At 45.5% G+C, this 20237-nt stretch overlaps 5 non-coding genes and 2 pseudogenes across 5 annotated transcripts; all 7 read right to left on the bottom strand.

The window, feature by feature from the left end:
• Positions 1 to 1783: 1783 nt before the first annotated feature.
• On the bottom strand, positions 1784 to 1974 carry LOC130307838 (U2 spliceosomal RNA). The gene has a single exon (XR_008856981.1). It is a non-coding gene; the product is annotated as a U2 spliceosomal RNA (small nuclear RNA).
• A 2093-nt stretch (positions 1975 to 4067) lies between these two features.
• Positions 4068 to 4240, bottom strand: LOC130307806 (U2 spliceosomal RNA; annotated as a pseudogene).
• Positions 4241 to 7902: 3662 nt separating this feature from the next.
• Positions 7903 to 8075, bottom strand: LOC130307805 (U2 spliceosomal RNA; annotated as a pseudogene).
• A 3657-nt stretch (positions 8076 to 11732) lies between these two features.
• On the bottom strand, positions 11733 to 11923 carry LOC130307837 (U2 spliceosomal RNA). Its single transcript, XR_008856980.1, has one exon. It is a non-coding gene; the product is annotated as a U2 spliceosomal RNA (small nuclear RNA).
• A 1976-nt stretch (positions 11924 to 13899) lies between these two features.
• LOC130307836 (U2 spliceosomal RNA) lies at positions 13900 to 14090 on the bottom strand. Its single transcript, XR_008856979.1, has one exon. It is a non-coding gene; the product is annotated as a U2 spliceosomal RNA (small nuclear RNA).
• A 2090-nt stretch (positions 14091 to 16180) lies between these two features.
• Positions 16181 to 16371, bottom strand: LOC130307835 (U2 spliceosomal RNA). Its single transcript, XR_008856978.1, has one exon. It is a non-coding gene; the product is annotated as a U2 spliceosomal RNA (small nuclear RNA).
• Positions 16372 to 18447: 2076 nt separating this feature from the next.
• On the bottom strand, positions 18448 to 18638 carry LOC130307771 (U2 spliceosomal RNA). The gene has a single exon (XR_008856930.1). It is a non-coding gene; the product is annotated as a U2 spliceosomal RNA (small nuclear RNA).
• Positions 18639 to 20237: the final 1599 nt, after the last annotated feature.

The raw sequence follows: 20237 nt of genomic DNA, 5'->3' as shown, positions 1-20237 counted from the left end.
CCTGCAGATGCCTCCTTGGCTGTCCCCAAACGGTATCAAACCAACACCCACGGGAAGCTGTAAGCATAGAGGACATGCCTGCACCCCATTGGACTTACCTGTGTGGGTTAAATCCGGGTTATTTGACAACCTATGGCGGTGATGGTTCTGCTCAGGCAGAGCAGTGCTGATGCTCCTCATAAAGCTGTCGCTGCTGTGAAGGTTCTAGGTGACATCACAAATCCCTATGGTTACATACACAACAAAGCTGGGTTGTTGTTGTTTACACTCTGCAAGGCCTGTGGAAGTGAGTGACATCATAGCACTGTAGTTCTGAGGGTTCTAGATGGATGCAACAATCTCCTGTTGCTTCTATGAAGGCCATAATAGACGACATCACCAAACAGCTCCATAGTCACATACACAGCAAAGGAGAGATGTTGTTTACACCTAGTGATGTCAGTGGTATTGAGTGACATCACAGCACAGTGCTAAGGCTCCTGGGCCTGGACACAGCAGCGGCTGCAATATCTCACTGGAGAATACGTTTATATATATGTGTGTGTGTGCGCGTATATATATATATATATATATATATATATATATATATATATATATATTTCTCCGCCGAAATCACTTTTAAACCCATTTCCACCTTTTTTTCCCTTCTCTTCCTCTTACTTTTTTTTCACGTTTTTTTACGTTTTTCTCCTTTTCGCCTCTTTTCTGGGCGTATTATTCTTCTTTTTCTTCTTTTTTTTCGTCTAATGCATACCCCATCAGTGCAGCAATGCTTATTCAATACCGCCAGCAGATGGAGACACTGGGGGATAATTTTCTAAGGATTTATACTGATTTTTCCTGTCTGAATTTGTCGCACAGAAAGTTGCAGGCCAAATATGTGTGACATTTCTGCGACTTTAGCTTCTAGAGCATTTTTACAACATTATACATAGGTGCTGAATACATAAAAAGCGACTGTTCAGCGACAGACAAGTCGCATCGGCTGAAAGTAGGCCAGAATGTCAGTCCATGTTGGAGCAGGTTTAGATACAGTCTAAAGCATAGATCTCAAAGTCTGTGCACAGAATTTAGCAAGGGCCTCGCACCTTCTGATGCATCAGGTAGGTGCACTATAGCATAGCCTAACCCTCTGTACTTTGGTCTATATTGATGCGGGACATAGACAGCCAGCTGATGACCAATCCATTAGTGCAATGGATGGCTGGAAGCATTTGTCTTTGCCTTTGCAATACCACAGAAGCAATGCATGGTCAATGTACAGCAATGACACACCTGTGTGAACAGCCAGGAGACCCCCCCATGTTATGTTACATAGTTACATAGTTAGTACGGTCGAAAAAAGACATATGTCCATCAAGTTCAACCAGGGAATTAAGGGGTAGGGGTGTGGCGCGATATTGGGGAAGGGATGAGATTTTATATTTCTTCATAAGCATTAATCTTATTTTGTCAATTAGGAACATTCAGCACCCACCCGCTATCAAGGCAGCTGCCTATCATGTCATGCCCTACCTGCACAGGTGTGCTGGCTACTCAAATGATCCAATTAAGGAGGCCATTTAGTCAGCAGCAGCAGAAGTCCTGTGCCTGGACGCTCCAACAGCGGCCAGACACAAGCAGAAGCAGCAGAAGCAGCAGCAGCAGAAGCAGCAGCAGCACCACCTTTTGTTTTTTGGCTGCAGCAGCAGCAGCAGCAGCAAGGCCCACAGGGCTGGCTAGCTGGCTAGCCAGCAAGCAGGTAGCAATGAAAGTAGGAATCTTTCTTTTTAACCCTGTAAGGGGGTGGTGCACTGTACCCGAAGATACTGCCATATCGGGTCAATGCATAGGGCGACGGAAGCAAGCTTCGAAATCGGCCCCCGTTCTCAAAAATCCATTTAATATATGGTCCCCAGATAGGGGACGTATCAGATATTAAACTGATAAGAACAGATACTACACTTGATCTTAGCCAAAAGGCCGAGAAGCGATAACCGTGAAAGGGGCGGGCCCAACAAGGTCCCCTTCATGGGCACTATCACTGCTTGCTGTCAGGGAGGCTGCCAGACAATTTTCCATGCACACTCTGGGCTGGGGGGCAGTCAACCACCAGTACACACAGCAGAACCTAAACCCATACCATTATTGCTAAGCAGCAAGACAGGGGCCCATTGCACTCCCACGGGGCCTTTTTAAATGCAATCCATAACCCGGATTTGCCAGGAACCCTTCTTACTCCTCCTACTTGCATGTGACACTGGGCTTAGGATCTGCATAGGAAACACACACACAAGCACACACCTACCTTTGTTGCCTGCAGATGCCTCCTTGGCTGTCCCCAAACGGTATCAAACCAACACCCACGGGAAGCTGTAAGCATAGAGGACATGCCTGCACCCCATTGGACTTACCTGTGTGGGTTAAATCCGGGTTATTTGACAACCTATGGCGGTGATGGTTCTGCTCAGGCAGAGCAGTGCTGATGCTCCTCATAAAGCTGTCGCTGCTGTGAAGGTTCTAGGTGACATCACAATCCCTATGGTTACATACACAACAAAGCTGGGTTGTTGTTGTTTACACTCTGCAAGGCCTGTGGAAGTGAGTGACATCATAGCACTGTAGTTCTGAGGGTTCTAGATGGATGCAACAATCTCCTGTTGCTTCTATGAAGGCCATAATAGACGACATCACCAAACAGCTCCATAGTCACATACACAGCAAAGGAGAGATGTTGTTTACACCTAGTGATGTCAGTGGTATTGAGTGACATCACAGCACAGTGCTAAGGCTCCTGGGCCTGGACACAGCAGCGGCTGCAATATCTCACTGGAGAATACGTTTATATATATGTGTGTGTGTGCGCGTATATATATATATATATATATATATATATATATATATATATATATATATATATTCTCCGCCGAAATCACTTTTAAACCCATTTCCACCTTTTTTTCCCTTCTCTTCCTCTTACTTTTTTTTCACGTTTTTTTACGTTTTTCTCCTTTTCGCCTCTTTTCTGGGCGTATTATTCTTCTTTTTCTTCTTTTTTTTCGTCTAATGCATACCCCATCAGTGCAGCAATGCTTATTCAATACCGCCAGCAGATGGAGACACTGGGGGATAATTTTCTAAGGATTTATACTGATTTTTCCTGTCTGAATTTGTCGCACAGAAAGTTGCAGGCCAAATATGTGTGACATTTCTGCGACTTTAGCTTCTAGAGCATTTTTACAACATTATACATAGGTGCTGAATACATAAAAAGCGACTGTTCAGCGACAGACAAGTCGCATCGGCTGAAAGTAGGCCAGAATGTCAGTCCATGTTGGAGCAGGTTTAGATACAGTCTAAAGCATAGATCTCAAAGTCTGTGCACAGAATTTAGCAAGGGCCTCGCACCTTCTGATGCATCAGGTAGGTGCACTATAGCATAGCCTAACCCTCTGTACTTTGGTCTATATTGATGCGGGACATAGACAGCCAGCTGATGACCAATCCATTAGTGCAATGGATGGCTGGAAGCATTTGTCTTTGCCTTTGCAATACCACAGAAGCAATGCATGGTCAATGTACAGCAATGACACACCTGTGTGAACAGCCAGGAGACCCCCCCATGTTATGTTACATAGTTACATAGTTAGTACGGTCGAAAAAAGACATATGTCCATCAAGTTCAACCAGGGAATTAAGGGGTAGGGGTGTGGCGCGATATTGGGGAAGGGATGAGATTTTATATTTCTTCATAAGCATTAATCTTATTTTGTCAATTAGGAACATTCAGCACCCACCCGCTATCAAGGCAGCTGCCTATCATGTCATGCCCTACCTGCACAGGTGTGCTGGCTACTCAAATGATCCAATTAAGGAGGCCATTTAGTCAGCAGCAGCAGAAGTCCTGTGCCTGGACGCTCCAACAGCGGCCAGACACAAGCAGAAGCAGCAGAAGCAGCAGCAGCACCACCTTTTGTTTTTTGGCTGCAGCAGCAGCAGCAGCAGCAAGGCCCACAGGGCTGGCTAGCTGGCTAGCCAGCAAGCAGGTAGCAATGAAAGTAGGAATCTTTCTTTTTAACCCTGTAAGGGGGTGGTGCACTGTACCCGAAGATACTGCCATATCGGGTCAATGCATAGGGCGACGGAAGCAAGCTTCGAAATCGGCCCCCGTTCTCAAAAATCCATTTAATATATGGTCCCCAGATAGGGGACGTATCAGATATTAAACTGATAAGAACAGATTTTTTTTTTTTTAAGTTAGCCCTCAGAACTCACTCAGAGTTCCAAGATCTTATTTGGAACTCAATTTTGTGTTCATCATCAGGTAACATGTTTTTATTTCTTTTCTTAAACACTAATGAAACAAAATAGAACATTTAAAAACAAAATAAGAAACAACATAAAATAGCAAAACCAAACATTACTTTCTAATTAAGCAAAACCAAATTAGAAGGTCATCCCCTTCCTCCATGCAAACACCATTAGAAAGTCTATCAGTCCTCGACTGATATTGCCATTTGCTATATCTTTCTTAACTTGAGACGCTAACCAGCCTGGAATTTTATACGTTTCAACAAAACGGTTCATGTCTGCCTTGAAAGAAAAATAGACTTTATCCCGAGCTTCTTCCTCCCGGTTCTTCAAGCCTATCTTTAGATCCATCATATCTTTGTCAAACGTTTTTCTTTCTGCTTCCGACAAATTTTCCAACAAACCACCAAGCACACCAAAATACTGCACTGGCACATACACTTCCTCCTCTCTCTTCTTCTTCTGCTCTGTAGGTCTTCTAGTTGGAACCTGCTCCACTTCTGGTTCTTTCACTTCAGCTGGTTCCTCTCTGCTTCTTTTTACAGCTTCCTTTTTCTCTGAATTTTTCTCAGACTTTTTCTTAGGACACGAGCCAAGCAGATGGCCCTCCTCACCACACAGATGGCATTTCCTTTTCTTTTGACAATTTTCCACGTCGTGACCCTCCTCTTGACACTTGAAACACCACAAAAACGTGCAATCCTCCTTTCTGTGACCGTACTGTTTACATTTGCGGCAAAAATCTTGCATGCCAGAAAAATACAGATCCCCGTTCACAGAACCAATTTTAAACCGTCCTGGGGGGATCACTAACTTGCCATCTGCCATTTTAAATTTCACATGGAACCTCCACTTGGTGGTCCATAGTCCATATTGATTAAATACCTTGCCTTTAGGCAGAACACTGTCACAGAGTCGAGACAAAAAGGTAACGATATCCTCCTCCGAAGTATATGGGCTATACATCCTTATAGTCACCAATCGTTCTCTACGTGGGAAATGTGGAACTATCTCCACCCCTTCCAAAACCGGACATACCTTCTTTTGCTGCAATATGTTCCAAAATGACTCATAGTCCTCTTCAGAAGCCAGCACCACGTCGTAGTATCCACTTCTGGGAAACTCAAGCATGGATAGGATTTGCTCCCTCTTGACTTCCAGCAACTTAAACAGCACTTCTTCCACGACAAAGACAAGGCCTCTTTCCTTCTTCCGGACATCGAGCAGGGAAATACGAACTCCATTCCGAAATCTCGCAAAAGGCGGCACGCCTTCCGAAGAAAAACCGCAATCTTCCTCCATGTCCATGATGTCCAGACACCTCCCCCACCGAAGTAGGTAGGTGGGGATCGCCTCCCGTTGTCTGGGGACTAAGCCGGCTCCCTGATAGCAGCAGGGGGGTGAAGTCCCTCCGTTAAGAAGGACGATCCCCCCAGGCAAAGGAGCCGGGTACTCCAGACACCCTCTGGCCAGACCAAGTGAGCAGAACTACACTTGATCTTAGCCAAAAGGCTGAGAAGCGATAACCGTGAAAGGGGCGGGCCCAACAAGGTCCCCTTCATGGGCACTATCACTGCTTGCTGTCAGGGAGGCTGCCAGACAATTTTCCATGCACACTCTGGGCTGGGGGGCAGTCAACCACCAGTACACACAGCAGAACCTAAACCCATACCATTATTGCTAAGCAGCAAGACAGGGGCCCATTGCACTCCCACGGGGCCTTTTTAAATGCAATCCATAACCCGGATTTGCCAGGAACCCTTCTTACTCCTCCTACTTGCATGTGACACTGGGCTTAGGATCTGCATAGGAAACACACACACAAGCACACACCTACCTTTGTTGCCTGCAGATGCCTCCTTGGCTGTCCCCAAACGGTATCAAACCAACACCCACGGGAAGCTGTAAGCATAGAGGACATGCCTGCACCCCATTGGACTTACCTGTGTGGGTTAAATCCGGGTTATTTGACAACCTATGGCGGTGATGGTTCTGCTCAGGCAGAGCAGTGCTGATGCTCCTCATAAAGCTGTCGCTGCTGTGAAGGTTCTAGGTGACATCACAATCCCTATGGTTACATACACAACAAAGCTGGGTTGTTGTTGTTTACACTCTGCAAGGCCTGTGGAAGTGAGTGACATCATAGCACTGTAGTTCTGAGGGTTCTAGATGGATGCAACAATCTCCTGTTGCTTCTATGAAGGCCATAATAGACAACATCACCAAACAGCTCCATAGTCACATACACAGCAAAGGAGAGATGTTGTTTACACCTAGTGATGTCAGTGGTATTGAGTGACATCACAGCACAGTGCTAAGGCTCCTGGGCCTGGACACAGCAGCGGCTGCAATATCTCAACGGAGAATACGTTTATATATATGTGTGTGTGTGCGCGTATATATATATATATATATATATATATATATATATATATATATATATTTCTCCGCCGAAATCACTTTTAAACCCATTTCCACCTTTTTTTCCCTTCTCTTCCTCTTACTTTTTTTTCACGTTTTTTTACGTTTTTCTCCTTTTCGCCTCTTTTCTGGGCGTATTATTCTTCTTTTTCTTCTTTTTTTTCGTCTAATGCATACCCCATCAGTGCAGCAATGCTTATTCAATACCGCCAGCAGATGGAGACACTGGGGGATAATTTTCTAAGGATTTATACTGATTTTTCCTGTCTGAATTTGTCGCACAGAAAGTTGCAGGCCAAATATGTGTGACATTTCTGCGACTTTAGCTTCTAGAGCATTTTTACAACATTATACATAGGTGCTGAATACATAAAAAGCGACTGTTCAGCGACAGACAAGTCGCATCGGCTGAAAGTAGGCCAGAATGTCAGTCCATGTTGGAGCAGGTTTAGATACAGTCTAAAGCATAGATCTCAAAGTCTGTGCACAGAATTTAGCAAGGGCCTCGCACCTTCTGATGCATCAGGTAGGTGCACTATAGCATAGCCTAACCCTCTGTACTTTGGTCTATATTGATGCGGGACATAGACAGCCAGCTGATGACCAATCCATTAGTGCAATGGATGGCTGGAAGCATTTGTCTTTGCCTTTGCAATACCACAGAAGCAATGCATGGTCAATGTACAGCAATGACACACCTGTGTGAACAGCCAGGAGACCCCCCCATGTTATGTTACATAGTTACATAGTTAGTACGGTCGAAAAAAGACATATGTCCATCAAGTTCAACCAGGGAATTAAGGGGTAGGGGTGTGGCGCGATATTGGGGAAGGGATGAGATTTTATATTTCTTCATAAGCATTAATCTTATTTTGTCAATTAGGAACATTCAGCACCCACCCGCTATCAAGGCAGCTGCCTATCATGTCATGCCCTACCTGCACAGGTGTGCTGGCTACTCAAATGATCCAATTAAGGAGGCCATTTAGTCAGCAGCAGCAGAAGTCCTGTGCCTGGACGCTCCAACAGCGGCCAGACACAAGCAGAAGCAGCAGAAGCAGCAGCAGCACCACCTTTTGTTTTTTGGCTGCAGCAGCAGCAGCAGCAGCAAGGCCCACAGGGCTGGCTAGCTGGCTAGCCAGCAAGCAGGTAGCAATGAAAGTAGGAATCTTTCTTTTTAACCCTGTAAGGGGGTGGTGCACTGTACCCGAAGATACTGCCATATCGGGTCAATGCATAGGGCGACGGAAGCAAGCTTCGAAATCGGCCCCCGTTCTCAAAAATCCATTTAATATATGGTCCCCAGATAGGGGACGTATCAGATATTAAACTGATAAGAACAGATTTTTTTTTTTTTAAGTTAGCCCTCAGAACTCACTCAGAGTTCCAAGATCTTATTTGGAACTCAATTTTGTGTTCATCATCAGGTAACATGTTTTTATTTCTTTTCTTAAACACTAATGAAACAAAATAGAACATTTAAAAACAAAATAAGAAACAACATAAAATAGCAAAACCAAACATTACTTTCTAATTAAGCAAAACCAAATTAGAAGGTCATCCCCTTCCTCCATGCAAACACCATTAGAAAGTCTATCAGTCCTCGACTGATATTGCCATTTGCTATATCTTTCTTAACTTGAGACGCTAACCAGCCTGGAATTTTATACGTTTCAACAAAACGGTTCATGTCTGCCTTGAAAGAAAAATAGACTTTATCCCGAGCTTCTTCCTCCCGGTTCTTCAAGCCTATCTTTAGATCCATCATATCTTTGTCAAACGTTTTTCTTTCTGCTTCCGACAAATTTTCCAACAAACCACCAAGCACACCAAAATACTGCACTGGCACATACACTTCCTCCTCTCTCTTCTTCTTCTGCTCTGTAGGTCTTCTAGTTGGAACCTGCTCCACTTCTGGTTCTTTCACTTCAGCTGGTTCCTCTCTGCTTCTTTTTACAGCTTCCTTTTTCTCTGAATTTTTCTCAGACTTTTTCTTAGGACACGAGCCAAGCAGATGGCCCTCCTCACCACACAGATGGCATTTCCTTTTCTTTTGACAATTTTCCACGTCGTGACCCTCCTCTTGACACTTGAAACACCACAAAAACGTGCAATCCTCCTTTCTGTGACCGTACTGTTTACATTTGCGGCAAAAATCTTGCATGCCAGAAAAATACAGATCCCCGTTCACAGAACCAATTTTAAACCGTCCTGGGGGGATCACTAACTTGCCATCTGCCATTTTAAATTTCACATGGAACCTCCACTTGGTGGTCCATAGTCCATATTGATTAAATACCTTGCCTTTAGGCAGAACACTGTCACAGAGTCGAGACAAAAAGGTAACGATATCCTCCTCCGAAGTATATGGGCTATACATCCTTATAGTCACCAATCGTTCTCTACGTGGGAAATGTGGAACTATCTCCACCCCTTCCAAAACCGGACATACCTTCTTTTGCTGCAATATGTTCCAAAATGACTCATAGTCCTCTTCAGAAGCCAGCACCACGTCGTAGTATCCACTTCTGGGAAACTCAAGCATGGATAGGATTTGCTCCCTCTTGACTTCCAGCAACTTAAACAGCACTTCTTCCACGACAAAGACAAGGCCTCTTTCCTTCTTCCGGACATCGAGCAGGGAAATACGAACTCCATTCCGAAATCTCGCAAAAGGCGGCACGCCTTCCGAAGAAAAACCGCAATCTTCCTCCATGTCCATGATGTCCAGACACCTCCCCCACCGAAGTAGGTAGGTGGGGATCGCCTCCCGTTGTCTGGGGACTAAGCCGGCTCCCTGATAGCAGCAGGGGGGTGAAGTCCCTCCGTTAAGAAGGACGATCCCCCCAGGCAAAGGAGCCGGGTACCCCAGACACCCTCTGGCCAGACCAAGTGAGCAGAACTACACTTGATCTTAGCCAAAAGGCCGAGAAGCGATAACCGTGAAAGGGGCGGGCCCAACAAGGTCCCCTTCATGGGCACTATCACTGCTTGCTGTCAGGGAGGCTGCCAGACAAATTTTCCATGCACACTCTGGGCTGGGGGGCAGTCAACCACCAGTACACACAGCAGAACCTAAACCCATACCATTATTGCTAAGCAGCAAGACAGGGGCCCATTGCACTCCCACGGGGCCTTTTTAAATGCAATCCATAACCCGGATTTGCCAGGAACCCTTCTTACTCCTCCTACTTGCATGTGACACTGGGCTTAGGATCTGCATAGGAAACACACACACAAGCACACACCTACCTTTGTTGCCTGCAGATGCCTCCTTGGCTGTCCCCAAACGGTATCAAACCAACACCCACGGGAAGCTGTAAGCATAGAGGACATGCCTGCACCCCATTGGACTTACCTGTGTGGGTTAAATCCGGGTTATTTGACAACCTATGGCGGTGATGGTTCTGCTCAGGCAGAGCAGTGCTGATGCTCCTCATAAAGCTGTCGCTGCTGTGAAGGTTCTAGGTGACATCACAATCCCTATGGTTACATACACAACAAAGCTGGGTTGTTGTTGTTTACACTCTGCAAGGCCTGTGGAAGTGAGTGACATCATAGCACTGTAGTTCTGAGGGTTCTAGATGGATGCAACAATCTCCTGTTGCTTCTATGAAGGCCATAATAGACGACATCACCAAACAGCTCCATAGTCACATACACAGCAAAGGAGAGATGTTGTTTACACCTAGTGATGTCAGTGGTATTGAGTGACATCACAGCACAGTGCTAAGGCTCCTGGGCCTGGACACAGCAGCGGCTGCAATATCTCAACGGAGAATACGTTTATATATATGTGTGTGTGTGCGCGTATATATATATATATATATATATATATATATATATATATATTTCTCCGCCGAAATCACTTTTAAACCCATTTCCACCTTTTTTTCCCTTCTCTTCCTCTTACTTTTTTTTCACGTTTTTTTACGTTTTTCTCCTTTTCGCCTCTTTTCTGGGCGTATTATTCTTCTTTTTCTTCTTTTTTTTCGTCTAATGCATACCCCATCAGTGCAGCAATGCTTATTCAATACCGCCAGCAGATGGAGACACTGGGGGATAATTTTCTAAGGATTTATACTGATTTTTCCTGTCTGAATTTGTCGCACAGAAAGTTGCAGGCCAAATATGTGTGACATTTCTGCGACTTTAGCTTCTAGAGCATTTTTACAACATTATACATAGGTGCTGAATACATAAAAAGCGACTGTTCAGCGACAGACAAGTCGCATCGGCTGAAAGTAGGCCAGAATGTCAGTCCATGTTGGAGCAGGTTTAGATACAGTCTAAAGCATAGATCTCAAAGTCTGTGCACAGAATTTAGCAAGGGCCTCGCACCTTCTGATGCATCAGGTAGGTGCACTATAGCATAGCCTAACCCTCTGTACTTTGGTCTATATTGATGCGGGACATAGACAGCCAGCTGATGACCAATCCATTAGTGCAATGGATGGCTGGAAGCATTTGTCTTTGCCTTTGCAATACCACAGAAGCAATGCATGGTCAATGTACAGCAATGACACACCTGTGTGAACAGCCAGGAGACCCCCCCATGTTATGTTACATAGTTACATAGTTAGTACGGTCGAAAAAAGACATATGTCCATCAAGTTCAACCAGGGAATTAAGGGGTAGGGGTGTGGCGCGATATTGGGGAAGGGATGAGATTTTATATTTCTTCATAAGCATTAATCTTATTTTGTCAATTAGGAACATTCAGCACCCACCCGCTATCAAGGCAGCTGCCTATCATGTCATGCCCTACCTGCACAGGTGTGCTGGCTACTCAAATGATCCAATTAAGGAGGCCATTTAGTCAGCAGCAGCAGAAGTCCTGTGCCTGGACGCTCCAACAGCGGCCAGACACAAGCAGAAGCAGCAGAAGCAGCAGCAGCACCACCTTTTGTTTTTTGGCTGCAGCAGCAGCAGCAGCAGCAAGGCCCACAGGGCTGGCTAGCTGGCTAGCCAGCAAGCAGGTAGCAATGAAAGTAGGAATCTTTCTTTTTAACCCTGTAAGGGGGTGGTGCACTGTACCCGAAGATACTGCCATATCGGGTCAATGCATAGGGCGACGGAAGCAAGCTTCGAAATCGGCCCCCGTTCTCAAAAATCCATTTAATATATGGTCCCCAGATAGGGGACGTATCAGATATTAAACTGATAAGAACAGATACTACACTTGATCTTAGCCAAAAGGCCGAGAAGCGATAACCGTGAAAGGGGCGGGCCCAACAAGGTCCCCTTCATGGGCACTATCACTGCTTGCTGTCAGGGAGGCTGCCAGACAATTTTCCATGCACACTCTGGGCTGGGGGGCAGTCAACCACCAGTACACACAGCAGAACCTAAACCCATACCATTATTGCTAAGCAGCAAGACAGGGGCCCATTGCACTCCCACGGGGCCTTTTTAAATGCAATCCATAACCCGGATTTGCCAGGAACCCTTCTTACTCCTCCTACTTGCATGTGACACTGGGCTTAGGATCTGCATAGGAAACACACACACAAGCACACACCTACCTTTGTTGCCTGCAGATGCCTCCTTGGCTGTCCCCAAACGGTATCAAACCAACACCCACGGGAAGCTGTAAGCATAGAGGACATGCCTGCACCCCATTGGACTTACCTGTGTGGGTTAAATCCGGGTTATTTGACAACCTATGGCGGTGATGGTTCTGCTCAGGCAGAGCAGTGCTGATGCTCCTCATAAAGCTGTCGCTGCTGTGAAGGTTCTAGGTGACATCACAATCCCTATGGTTACATACACAACAAAGCTGGGTTGTTGTTGTTTACACTCTGCAAGGCCTGTGGAAGTGAGTGACATCATAGCACTGTAGTTCTGAGGGTTCTAGATGGATGCAACAATCTCCTGTTGCTTCTATGAAGGCCATAATAGACGACATCACCAAACAGCTCCATAGTCACATACACAGCAAAGGAGAGATGTTGTTTACACCTAGTGATGTCAGTGGTATTGAGTGACATCACAGCACAGTGCTAAGGCTCCTGGGCCTGGACACAGCAGCGGCTGCAATATCTCAACGGAGAATACGTTTATATATATGTGTGTGTGTGCGCATATATATATATATATATATATATATATATATTCTCCGCCGAAATCACTTTTAAACCCATTTCCACCTTTTTTTCCCTTCTCTTCCTCTTACTTTTTTTTCACGTTTTTTTACGTTTTTCTCCTTTTCGCCTCTTTTCTGGGCGTATTATTCTTCTTTTTCTTCTTTTTTTTCGTCTAATGCATACCCCATCAGTGCAGCAATGCTTATTCAATACCGCCAGCAGATGGAGACACTGGGGGATAATTTTCTAAGGATTTATACTGATTTTTCCTGTCTAGGTGCTGAATACATAAAAAGCGACTGTTCAGCGACAGACAAGTCGCATCGGCTGAAAGTAGGCCAGAATGTCAGTCCATGTTGGAGCAGGTTTAGATACAGTCTAAAGCATAGATCTCAAAGTCTGTGCACAGAATTTAGCAAGGGCCTCGCACCTTCTGATGCATCAGGTAGGTGCACTATAGCATAGCCTAACCCTCTGTACTTTGGTCTATATTGATGCGGGACATAGACAGCCAGCTGATGACCAATCCATTAGTGCAATGGATGGCTGGAAGCATTTGTCTTTGCCTTTGCAATACCACAGAAGCAATGCATGGTCAATGTACAGCAATGACACACCTGTGTGAACAGCCAGGAGACCCCCCCATGTTATGTTACATAGTTACATAGTTAGTACGGTCGAAAAAAGACATATGTCCATCAAGTTCAACCAGGGAATTAAGGGGTAGGGGTGTGGCGCGATATTGGGGAAGGGATTTCATAAGCATTAATCTTATTTTGTCAATTAGGAACATTCAGCACCCACCCGCTATCAAGGCAGCTGCCTATCATGTCATGCCCTACCTGCACAGGTGTGCTGGCTACTCAAATGATCCAATTAAGGAGGCCATTTAGTCAGCAGCAGCAGAAGTCCTGTGCCTGGACGCTCCAACAGCGGCCAGACACAAGCAAGCAGCAGCAGAAGCAGCAGCAGCACCACCTTTTGTTTTTTGGCTGCAGCAGCAGCAGCAGCAGCAGCAGCAAGGCCCACAGGGCTGGCTAGCTGGCTAGCCAGCAAGCAGGTAGCAATGAAAGTAGGAATCTTTCTTTTTAACCCTGTAAGGGGGTGGTGCACTGTACCCGAAGATACTGCCATATCGGGTCAATGCATAGGGCGACGGAAGCAAGCTTCGAAATCGGCCCCCGTTCTCAAAAATCCATTTAATATATGGTCCCCAGATAGGGGACGTATCAGATATTAAACTGATAAGAACAGATACTACACTTGATCTTAGCCAAAAGGCCGAGAAGCGATAACCGTGAAAGGGGCGGGCCCAACAAGGTCCCCTTCATGGGCACTATCACTGCTTGCTGTCAGGGAGGCTGCCAGACAATTTTCCATGCACACTCTGGGCTGGGGGGCAGTCAACCACCAGTACACACAGCAGAACCTAAACCCATACCATTATTGCTAAGCAGCAAGACAGGGGCCCATTGCACTCCCACGGGGCCTTTTTAAATGCAATCCATAACCCGGATTTGCCAGGAACCCTTCTTACTCCTCCTACTTGCATGTGACACTGGACTTAGGATCTGCATAGGAAACACACACACAAGCACACACCTACCTTTGTTGCCTGCAGATGCCTCCTTGGCTGTCCCCAAACGGTATCAAACCAACACCCACGGGAAGCTGTAAGCATAGAGGACATGCCTGCACCCCATTGGACTTACCTGTGTGGGTTAAATCCGGGTTATTTGACAACCTATGGCGGTGATGGTTCTGCTCAGGCAGAGCAGTGCTGATGCTCCTCATAAAGCTGTCGCTGCTGTGAAGGTTCTAGGTGACATCACAATCCCTATGGTTACATACACAACAAAGCTGGGTTGTTGTTGTTTACACTCTGCAAGGCCTGTGGAAGTGAGTGACATCATAGCACTGTAGTTCTGAGGGTTCTAGATGGATGCAACAATCTCCTGTTGCTTCTATGAAGGCCATAATAGACGACATCACCAAACAGCTCCATAGTCACATACACAGCAAAGGAGAGATGTTGTTTACACCTAGTGATGTCAGTGGTATTGAGTGACATCACAGCACAGTGCTAAGGCTCCTGGGCCTGGACACAGCAGCGGCTGCAATATCTCAACGGAGAATACGTTTATATATATGTGTGTGTGTGCGCGTATATATATATATATATATATATATATATATATATATATATATATTTCTCCGCCGAAATCACTTTTAAACCCATTTCCACCTTTTTTTCCCTTCTCTTCCTCTTACTTTTTTTTCACGTTTTTTTTACGTTTTTCTCCTTTTCGCCTCTTTTCTGGGCGTATTATTCTTCTTTTTCTTCTTTTTTTTCGTCTAATGCATACCCCATCAGTGCAGCAATGCTTATTCAATACCGCCAGCAGATGGAGACACTGGGGGATAATTTTCTAAGGATTTATACTGATTTTTCCTGTCTGAATTTGTCGCACAGAAAGTTGCAGGCCAAATATGTGTGACATTTCTGCGACTTTAGCTTCTAGAGCATTTTTACAACATTATACATAGGTGCTGAATACATAAAAAGCGACTGTTCAGCGACAGACAAGTCGCATCGGCTGAAAGTAGGCCAGAATGTCAGTCCATGTTGGAGCAGGTTTAGATACAGTCTAAAGCATAGATCTCAAAGTCTGTGCACAGAATTTAGCAAGGGCCTCGCACCTTCTGATGCATCAGGTAGGTGCACTATAGCATAGCCTAACCCTCTGTACTTTGGTCTATATTGATGCGGGACATAGACAGCCAGCTGATGACCAATCCATTAGTGCAATGGATGGCTGGAAGCATTTGTCTTTGCCTTTGCAATACCACAGAAGCAATGCATGGTCAATGTACAGCAATGACACACCTGTGTGAACAGCCAGGAGACCCCCCCATGTTATGTTACATAGTTACATAGTTAGTACGGTCGAAAAAAGACATATGTCCATCAAGTTCAACCAGGGAATTAAGGGGTAGGGGTGTGGCGCGATATTGGGGAAGGGATGAGATTTTATATTTCTTCATAAGCATTAATCTTATTTTGTCAATTAGGAACATTCAGCACCCACCCGCTATCAAGGCAGCTGCCTATCATGTCATGCCCTACCTGCACAGGTGTGCTGGCTACTCAAATGATCCAATTAAGGAGGCCATTTAGTCAGCAGCAGCAGAAGTCCTGTGCCTGGACGCTCCAACAGCGGCCAGACACAAGCAGAAGCAGCAGAAGCAGCAGCAGCACCACCTTTTGTTTTTTGGCTGCAGCAGCAGCAGCAGCAGCAGCAAGGCCCACAGGGCTGGCTAGCTGGCTAGCCAGCAAGCAGGTAGCAATGAAAGTAGGAATCTTTCTTTTTAACCCTGTAAGGGGGTGGTGCACTGTACCCGAAGATACTGCCATATCGGGTCAATGCATAGGGCGACGGAAGCAAGCTTCGAAATCGGCCCCCGTTCTCAAAAATCCATTTAATATATGGTCCCCAGATAGGGGACGTATCAGATATTAAACTGATAAGAACAGATACTACACTTGATCTTAGCCAAAAGGCCGAGAAGCGATAACCGTGAAAGGGGCGGGCCCAACAAGGTCCCCTTCATGGGCACTATCACTGCTTGCTGTCAGGGAGGCTGCCAGACAATTTTCCATGCACACTCTGGGCTGGGGGGCAGTCAACCACCAGTACACACAGCAGAACCTAAACCCATACCATTATTGCTAAGCAGCAAGACAGGGGCCCATTGCACTCCCACGGGGCCTTTTTAAATGCAATCCATAACCCGGATTTGCCAGGAACCCTTCTTACTCCTCCTACTTGCATGTGACACTGGGCTTAGGATCTGCATAGGAAACACACACACAAGCACACACCTACCTTTGTTGCCTGCAGATGCCTCCTTGGCTGTCCCCAAACGGTATCAAACCAACACCCACGGGAAGCTGTAAGCATAGAGGACATGCCTGCACCCCATTGGACTTACCTGTGTGGGTTAAATCCGGGTTATTTGACAACCTATGGCGGTGATGGTTCTGCTCAGGCAGAGCAGTGCTGATGCTCCTCATAAAGCTGTCGCTGCTGTGAAGGTTCTAGGTGACATCACAAATCCCTATGGTTACATACACAACAAAGCTGGGTTGTTGTTGTTTACACTCTGCAAGGCCTGTGGAAGTGAGTGACATCATAGCACTGTAGTTCTGAGGGTTCTAGATGGATGCAACAATCTCCTGTTGCTTCTATGAAGGCCATAATAGACGACATCACCAAACAGCTCCATAGTCACATACACAGCAAAGGAGAGATGTTGTTTACACCTAGTGATGTCAGTGGTATTGAGTGACATCACAGCACAGTGCTAAGGCTCCTGGGCCTGGACACAGCAGCGGCTGCAATATCTCAACGGAGAATACGTTTATATATATGTGTGTGTGTGCGCGTATATATATATATATATATATATATATATATATATATATATATTTCTCCGCCGAAATCACTTTTAAACCCATTTCCACCTTTTTTTCCCTTCTCTTCCTCTTACTTTTTTTTCACGTTTTTTTACGTTTTTCTCCTTTTCGCCTCTTTTCTGGGCGTATTATTCTTCTTTTTCTTCTTTTTTTTCGTCTAATGCATACCCCATCAGTGCAGCAATGCTTATTCAATACCGCCAGCAGATGGAGACACTGGGGGATAATTTTCTAAGGATTTATACTGATTTTTCCTGTCTGAATTTGTCGCACAGAAAGTTGCAGGCCAAATATGTGTGACATTTCTGCGACTTTAGCTTCTAGAGCATTTTTACAACATTATACATAGGTGCTGAATACATAAAAAGCGACTGTTCAGCGACAGACAAGTCGCATCGGCTGAAAGTAGGCCAGAATGTCAGTCCATGTTGGAGCAGGTTTAGATACAGTCTAAAGCATAGATCTCAAAGTCTGTGCACAGAATTTAGCAAGGGCCTCGCACCTTCTGATGCATCAGGTAGGTGCACTATAGCATAGCCTAACCCTCTGTACTTTGGTCTATATTGATGCGGGACATAGACAGCCAGCTGATGACCAATCCATTAGTGCAATGGATGGCTGGAAGCATTTGTCTTTGCCTTTGCAATACCACAGAAGCAATGCATGGTCAATGTACAGCAATGACACACCTGTGTGAACAGCCAGGAGACCCCCCCATGTTATGTTACATAGTTACATAGTTAGTACGGTCGAAAAAAGACATATGTCCATCAAGTTCAACCAGGGAATTAAGGGGTAGGGGTGTGGCGCGATATTGGGGAAGGGATGAGATTTTATATTTCTTCATAAGCATTAATCTTATTTTGTCAATTAGGAACATTCAGCACCCACCCGCTATCAAGGCAGCTGCCTATCATGTCATGCCCTACCTGCACAGGTGTGCTGGCTACTCAAATGATCCAATTAAGGAGGCCATTTAGTCAGCAGCAGCAGAAGTCCTGTGCCTGGACGCTCCAACAGCGGCCAGACACAAGCAGAAGCAGCAGCAGCACCACCTTTTGTTTTTTGGCTGCAGCAGCAGCAGCAGCAGCAAGGCCCACAGGGCTGGCTAGCTGGCTAGCCAGCAAGCAGGTAGCAATGAAAGTAGGAATCTTTCTTTTTAACCCTGTAAGGGGGTGGTGCACTGTACCCGAAGATACTGCCATATCGGGTCAATGCATAGGGCGACGGAAGCAAGCTTCGAAATCGGCCCCCGTTCTCAAAAATCCATTTAATATATGGTCCCCAGATAGGGGACGTATCAGATATTAAACTGATAAGAACAGATACTACACTTGATCTTAGCCAAAAGGCAGAGAAGCGATAACCGTGAAAGGGGCGGGCCCAACAAGGTCCCCTTCATGGGCACTATCACTGCTTGCTGTCAGGGAGGCTGCCAGACAATTTTCCATGCACACTCTGGGCTGGGGGGCAGTCAACCACCAGTACACACAGCAGAACCTAAACCCATACCATTATTGCTAAGCAGCAAGACAGGGGCCCATTGCACTCCCACGGGGCCTTTTTAAATGCAATCCATAACCCGGATTTGCCAGGAACCCTTCTTACTCCTCCTACTTGCATGTGACACTGGGCTTAGGATCTGCATAGGAAACACACACACAAGCACACACCTACCTTTGTTGCCTGCAGATGCCTCCTTGGCTGTCCCCAAACGGTATCAAACCAACACCCACGGGAAGCTGTAAGCATAGAGGACATGCCTGCACCCCATTGGACTTACCTGTGTGGGTTAAATCCGGGTTATTTGACAACCTATGGCGGTGATGGTTCTGCTCAGGCAGAGCAGTGCTGATGCTCCTCATAAAGCTGTCGCTGCTGTGAAGGTTCTAGGTGACATCACAATCCCTATGGTTACATACACAACAAAGCTGGGTTGTTGTTGTTTACACTCTGCAAGGCCTGTGGAAGTGAGTGACATCATAGCACTGTAGTTCTGAGGGTTCTAGATGGATGCAACAATCTCCTGTTGCTTCTATGAAGGCCATAATAGACGACATCACCAAACAGCTCCATAGTCACATACACAGCAAAGGAGAGATGTTGTTTACACCTAGTGATGTCAGTGGTATTGAGTGACATCACAGCACAGTGCTAAGGCTCCTGGGCCTGGACACAGCAGCGGCTGCAATATCTCAACGGAGAATACGTTTATATATATGTGTGTGTGTGCGCGTATATATATATATATATATATATATATATATATATATATATATATTTCTCCGCCGAAATCACTTTTAAACCCATTTCCACCTTTTTTTCCCTTCTCTTCCTCTTACTTTTTTTTCACGTTTTTTTACGTTTTTCTCCTTTTCGCCTCTTTTCTGGGCGTATTATTCTTCTTTTTCTTCTTTTTTTTCGTCTAATGCATACCCCATCAGTGCAGCAATGCTTATTCAATACCGCCAGCAGATGGAGACACTGGGGGATAATTTTCTAAGGATTTATACTGATTTTTCCTGTCTGAATTTGTCGCACAGAAAGTTGCAGGCCAAATATGTGTGACATTTCTGCGACTTTAGCTTCTAGAGCATTTTTACAACATTATACATAGGTGCTGAATACATAAAAAGCGACTGTTCAGCGACAGACAAGTCGCATCGGCTGAAAGTAGGCCAGAATGTCAGTCCATGTTGGAGCAGGTTTAGATACAGTCTAAAGCATAGATCTCAAAGTCTGTGCACAGAATTTAGCAAGGGCCTCGCACCTTCTGATGCATCAGGTAGGTGCACTATAGCATAGCCTAACCCTCTGTACTTTGGTCTATATTGATGCGGGACATAGACAGCCAGCTGATGACCAATCCATTAGTGCAATGGATGGCTGGAAGCATTTGTCTTTGCCTTTGCAATACCACAGAAGCAATGCATGGTCAATGTACAGCAATGACACACCTGTGT

The sequence above is a fragment of the Hyla sarda genome, unplaced genomic scaffold (assembly GCF_029499605.1).
Source record: "Hyla sarda isolate aHylSar1 unplaced genomic scaffold, aHylSar1.hap1 scaffold_144, whole genome shotgun sequence".
In the NCBI taxonomy this organism is placed as follows: Eukaryota; Metazoa; Chordata; class Amphibia; order Anura; family Hylidae; genus Hyla; species Hyla sarda.
Note: the sequence above shows the minus strand (reverse complement) of the source record. Positions and strands in the feature narration are given on the sequence as shown.